This window comes from Patiria miniata, unplaced genomic scaffold, assembly GCF_015706575.1.
Source record: "Patiria miniata isolate m_02_andy unplaced genomic scaffold, ASM1570657v1 HiC_scaffold_5, whole genome shotgun sequence".
Taxonomy (NCBI): Eukaryota; Metazoa; Echinodermata; class Asteroidea; order Valvatida; family Asterinidae; genus Patiria; species Patiria miniata.
Genome location: NW_024037072.1, coordinates 23,296,406 through 23,303,065, shown reverse-complemented (window position 1 = coordinate 23,303,065; position 6,660 = coordinate 23,296,406). Strand labels below are relative to the sequence as shown.

The window sequence follows — 6,660 nt, the reverse complement described above, 5'->3', positions numbered from 1 at the left end:
AGTGACGAATTCGAAATTTAGCTGATAACCAGCTAATGTAAGGTGTACGTTCAAAGTACCAACGAAAGTATTTCGTCAGTTCGTCGGATTGCGCGCGCGTGCGCGCGCAATCCGGCAAACTGACGAATAGAGATTTGGTAATTTGACAAACTGACGGATACGTTTACGATCAAATAAAAAAATATCGCACAACTTCTCTGATTAAATAAGTAACCTGAATGGATACTGGGTTTCCAATTTTATTTCGAATATACACCGAAAGGGATATTATCGAAACATTTATAAGGGTAAAATACGACGCCGAAAAAAATGTCCAACTTCAAATGCGAATTACTTGAAATAGGTTTTCGCTTATCCGTCGTGGTATGTCAGCTCTGCGACGATTTTCACTCCAATCTGTAGTGTTCATTTCACCTTAACGTTAAAGCAGTGTTAACATAGGTTTTCCCGCCAAACTTCACGAAGTTTTCATTCAATTTAACACGCAGGTCGTCATTCGACAATCAAAAATAATCATTCAATTTCACTATCTGAGCAATTTATCGCCTTTTAGCTTCACTCGACTCTGTAAAAGATGCATTCAAATTAAAAGTATCGCGTTGTTAATTCAATTTCGTCTTAACCAGAAGTAAGAGGTTGATCGGGCATTCCTTTTCATTAATAGGCAAACATATTTCCCATTTTGTCAAGCATGTTTTAAGACTTTTAAGGTTGCAAAGACGTAATCCGTATCACGATATTCCAGCTTTGATACCCAACCAGTACAGACGTTGAAAAATCCTACATAAAGTGTTCAGACAGTCATTTGCGGAGGTAAAAATATTTGTTTCTCTTTTAATAGGCTGTCGATCTTCAATTCTGTACGGACGACAAGAAAGATGAGACATGTGGGGTGATGTTCCTTTTATCCCTTTTTCTAAAGATTGCACATTTGGGGTGATGTTTTTCTATAGATTTCACATGCGGGGTAACCGGTGATGTCCCTGAAAGAAAATCACCCCACATGTGGGTTATGGTCAGCACATCAAAGTAGCCGTTAAATTATGTAGCTTGTATATAGGGTATACAAGTCGAGAGACTCCACACACACAAAATCAGATTGTACCATATTTGTTAGCACTGGCGATCGCGTACTCAGGCTAAATTTAAGGTTGGGGTGGTCTTTTGTCATAAATAATGTAAGGGGGTACTATGTCCTGTCTCTAAGATGTGTATATGTTAGAATCACCAGTGGGAAATCTTTATGAGCCAACAAGGATGACGCAATAAACAAACAAATTAAAGTAGGTGCCGCCATTCATCGGACCACCATAACAACCATTCATACAGTTATAAGTGTTCAAGTTTTGGATGTATTTCAAACATGGATAGCAGACCGCTATGCAGCTGGGGGTACGGTCCAGGACGTCGTCAATCTCGTCTCTTGCATTGACGTTGGGCAAACCAATGGCTGCCTCACAGAAGAGCGCCAAGGCGCATACGCACAATATAGCTCTCTGCAGAGAAGTAGAGAAAACATGGGGAAAAGGAACTAATTAATTTTGTGCTTGAAAAGGACACTGATTGGAGCGGTATTAGAGCTCCGGAATAGGCCTACATAGGCGCACTGGTGAAGTGACCACACACAATGTAAAGAGGAATCCATCAGAAATCCCTGCAAGGCCTCTAGTCCCCATTTAAATCACAAGCTATTCAAATGAGCTTTGACAAAGGCACTCCTTTGTTCTTCCGTTGTTTTTTTGAGACTGAACTTGAGAATGGACGTAAGAATCACTTGTGACTGGACTTGCCATGAATTTGTGATGGACTCTCTGGCGCGCATTAGTTTGAATGGTCCCAAACGGTCTCTTTTCGAGGGGTTACTTAGTTTGGGGCTAGACGTCGTTATGGTTTGATACGCGATAACCCGCCGCAGCGATAACCCGCCGCCGCGAGAGGGCGCTATCTCGACCAACCAACATCACCCACGAACCCGTCTGAACAATAGTCTGGTTTCCAGGCCTGACAATTATTCCCGACGCTCACATCTAAATTGAAGGTCAGGCAGCGATATGTTTTATTGCACAACTATGGGGGAACCTTGTGCACTTTCCTATGGGGCATGGTTTTTATAAACAGGCTTGAGTGGAGGCTACTATTTTTCAACTTGGTACGGATTTCGGACTTTATTTCCCTTTAAAAAAAATCCTCCAGAGCCTCGGATCAGAAAAGAAAAGGAAATTGCTGCTATACGAGAAGTATCCGACTGAAAAATAACGTTTCTAAGATAAAAATTGAAATTTTTGAAAAAAAGAGAGCAAAACCTGAAGGGTACACAGCGGGGAATCGAACTCGGGAACTTTGATCATTAGGCAGCATGCCTAACCACTAGGCAACGGCGGTGCTCGACCATACGTTGCAATTCAATCCTATAACCTTGATTCAGGTCGCCTGAAAAATGGTTACCCTGTATACTATAGACGGCCCTTTTTCAAAGCTCGGCTTCGTTTCCGAATTCGCTTCATCACTTATAGCTTTTAAAGTTCAGATCAATTTTTTAATAAACCACTTATCATAAAGTTATGATAATACATGATAAAGTTATAAAAATCAGACTGTACCATTTTGTTAGCACTGGCGGTCGCGTACTCTCTTCATCACTTCACTTATTTAAAAGGTAAAATGAGAAGTGAAAAACGCTCACTGAGATTCGAACTCGGGTCACCTGATTAGAAGTGGGGCCTACTTCCAACCAGTGCACGAATCAGCAGCTATAATCGTCGGTGATTTAAACACCATTATTCCTTGTTATATAACTTATTCTTTAAAGCCCTGGACATCATGAATAATGCATAATGCAGAGAGAGCGGCAGAGCGCCCTGTTTTGATATTGTCCGATCTCGTTTGGAAAAAAAGGAAATTGCATCCCGCCTACGGAAAAGAAATTTGCCTTCGGCGGGTTATCGCGTATCAAACCTTAAGGGTGCAGACCAGTATTAAATAAACTGCCATATATACCCCCATGATAAATGCCCCAACTTCAGAAATTCAGGGAAAAAATACTCACACCTTTCCATGCAAAATGTTTGAGACACACTTCAAATTAAAGCTTATTTCATCATCTTTCATTATTTTTTCTTCTAATTTTCGGTGGGTAATCTGATGACTTTTGGGAGAAATTTCCATTCGAAGATGATCACCCCTTAAAAATGGTCTTGAAGCCCATCGCCATTTTGAAAAACGGTGCCTACACTCCATTGCAAAACAGGGCGCTATTATGGCCCCAATTTCATCCAAATTTTACAGAAATACAAGCTCACGGTCCTGGGCACGGCTTCCATCCTTATTTTTTACAAACCCTCAAGTTCATGGCCCACAATATGCTCAAATGAGGGCATTCAAATCGTGATTTGGCCGGCGTAGTCAATTTTGGACCGATTTACTGGCCTGCACCCATAACAACGTCTAGCCCCAGACTAGGGTTTTTTCAGAAGCCCTATGCCCGTATTTAGCCATGCAGCCAGGGAACATGCACACAGTCAAGATGCTAAATCAATGCTGTAAATCTCCATTTCTTGGAGTTGAAATAAAATACGAAGAGAGAATCCCTATAATGTGAACAATAATCTATATAAAATGGTAAATCAAAAATATTACGTCTGCCTCATGTCGACCTGCAATTTGCTTGCGCCGCGAGTGATTTTGTTTTTCATTTATGCATTCACTGTGGACGTATATTGAAAGGCGTCGAGTTGCAAGCCAAATTCTCGGACTTTATTTTGCCCCGAAAAAAATCCCCCCAACCACAAGTTAGAATAAGAAAATTGTTCCAAACGACTTTAAAAACGATGCCTTGACCAAGGTTCTGTTTTTCATGTCAAAAAGTAATTCTAAAATACTTCCATCCTGCGCTTACAATTTACTTAAACTTTCCTTTTATTTTTTAATATTCATGAGTCTACGTTTTTGGCCTTTATTATTGAATTCTGATAAGTAATAACTACATAACCCTGTTAACGCCGAGCACAATATATTTTGCTTTAAAATAACCTATGAAATGTCGCATTTGTTTTATCGGTTCGGGACCACATCTCTCTAAAACTATTTAATGAAAGCCCAATTAAAAACGAAATTTGGGTAAACGGTGTTCTCCTCGAAATTTGACGTTTATTTCCCGGGTAAATACTTAAAATCTATAACGACAAAAACTGCACAATACCATCCTGAAGTATTTATTTTTTAACAATTTTGGAACAGTTATAACTTACATTAGGAATAGTTCTGCTTACAGTTTTATGAATATTTTCGTTTTGGATGTCATGCAAAAACCCCGGCACACCTGGAAACTTCGCGATTACAAGCCATCGGGTATTAATGCCCGTTATTACGCATCTAACCAATTAAGGCAAATCATCTCATCCATCCCACCCCCTGATCCGGAATACAGTCTCAAATGCAAGTTGTAATGATTCGTTCCATTCCAAGGCTCGCTTTTTAAGTTAAAGGCAGGACAGAGTATACCACATAAAACTAGAGGTGAACCCAAACACGACTGTTTTCAAACAATGAGCAAGAGCTAGATTTCATGTATAAATATAGCTCAGCATGACGGATTCTCAGGTTTCACGATCAATCTCGGGGCGTGTAATCAATTACCAATGAGCTTGGTTATCGAATAGCCTAATCTTTCTTATTTTCGGTGTTTGGCTAATGTTTGAGTTGCAGAAGATATCACTTTAAATAAAATGAGATATACCACTTGTTCCACACCGCTGAAAAGTCGAGAGTCACATCTTAAGAAGTGTCGCATCTCAATCAGATTTGTTTTAGCAGTGAACACAAATAATTTCTAAAGATGCTTTAACATAGGCATGTAGGCCACGGTAGCTTGCATGAATCTCCATGGCTTACCTTTTTTTTTTTTGTAACTTACTATGTTATTATGTGCTTAGTTTCTTCTAGCATACAAAAATATCACAAGACAGAATTTCAGGATAGTTTATTATTTAAAATGAAATACCTTTATACTAGGATGTTGGTAAATGACAGTCTAAAGTATCCTGTAAAATTATGGCACCTTGTGTGAAGTCATTTTCAAGAAAATGGTATTTTTGTTTACATTTCCAACGGTGGTCGGCCGACCACCGTTGCAAAAACCTAACTATTTTTTAACTACTGCTCCAAATTTACCACTTTTTAAGTCAAAATTGGTTTGCTATTGGTTACATATTCATGAACGGGTGCAAGCCAGCTAGACTGGTTTCCTTAACGTAAAATTTTCCGGCATCTATAAATTGATCCATTTCATCTTTAGCGGAGTCAGGGAACCAGACTACTTGAACTTTTTTGTTTTTCTTGGTTTTTCCAGCACTTTCGAACACAAAACTTCAAACATGTCAGTGTAACAATAGGTAGGTATAAAGCTTACTTCATGGAAACGGAGTTCAGCGCGCAGGAAAGAGTGTTGCTTCGTAAAAACATTTTTGTTCGCATTTGAGCACAGTGCGCGCCATGCATTACAGCGGTACATGGAACTTGAGTGTTACTTCGTGCAAACGAAAATTGTCACTTTCGCGCAAAAGTTGCCATGGATAATAAGCGTGATTATTAAAGTAAAGCTCTTGAAACTTTGAAACTTCGTGTAATATGGTAGGCCTTGATTAATTATGTTTAAAAATGTAGAAAACTGAAACCAAATAAAAAATATGGTTTAACACGTGGAGTGTTACTTCGTGGTGTCCGTAACGAAATTGTTATAACTTTTTCACTTGAAATTTAAGAAACTCACCATTTTTTGTATGTCTTCTGTATGTCGTTCTTCTATACCAGTCACACAGTGTCGTTGCGGTGTGTATCTGCGGTGGGAGGCCTAAAAATTCCTGCAGGACAAGACGAAATCAAACTATATAAAAGCATATAGGTTTTATTCTTGATCTAATCCAGACAGATCTCGCAAACGGCCGTCTTAAGAAACACACAAAGAACCACTCGATAGACCGAGTACAAACAAAAACGCATGTACAGTGTGAGTAAAAAAAAACACTATACACTTTTAAAATTGGCCAAAGTTTTTTTTCTGTAGTAATATAGATAAGATATTTTCATATGTACTTTTAGAGTAACTCTTCCTGCTTCTTTGATGACATTTTCACTGGATTAGTTTTCATGCATGACTGCACAGGAGGCAATTAAAGGGGTCGGGTGAAATCTGACTTGCTACAGAATAAAACAATGGCCAATTACAAAAGTGTATAGTTTTTTTTTACTCACACTGTAGTGACCGACCAACCTGTTGATATACAATGGATCTACCTGTAGTTTGAAGTCCTTGAAGTGGGTAGGATTTTGTGCCGATTGCTGTGCACAGTTCAGAGAACCCCTAAGTTATAGTCGATTGATGGATTTTAAAGTCCGAGTGCTTCAGACCAGCCTTTTCACGTGGAAGCAATGCATCTATCTTTGGCCTGCATGGGTAACAGAACGATTGTCAGGCTTTTGATTTTAATAGTAGTGTATACAGTGAGAACCATAACTGGGTAATTCTTCAGTGAATGGCCCCGACTAGCAAGATCTGGTAACGTGCTTTCCTAATAAATTCAAATTCATGCACGCATGCGCATCAATGGGAAGTGAGGCAAAAAACCGAAATCGGCCCATTAAAAATGTACAGGGGACCAACAT

At 39.2% G+C, this 6,660-nt stretch overlaps 1 long non-coding RNA gene across 1 annotated transcript; it reads right to left on the bottom strand.

Annotated features, from left to right (window-relative positions):
- Nucleotides 1-301: 301 nt before the first annotated feature.
- LOC119740486 lies at nucleotides 302-6,457 on the bottom strand. The gene is made up of 3 exons (XR_005272688.1): nucleotides 6,292-6,457; nucleotides 5,768-5,858; nucleotides 302-1,496 (listed from the first exon to the last, which is right to left on the bottom strand). It is a non-coding gene; the product is annotated as an uncharacterized LOC119740486 (long non-coding RNA).
- Nucleotides 6,458-6,660: the final 203 nt, after the last annotated feature.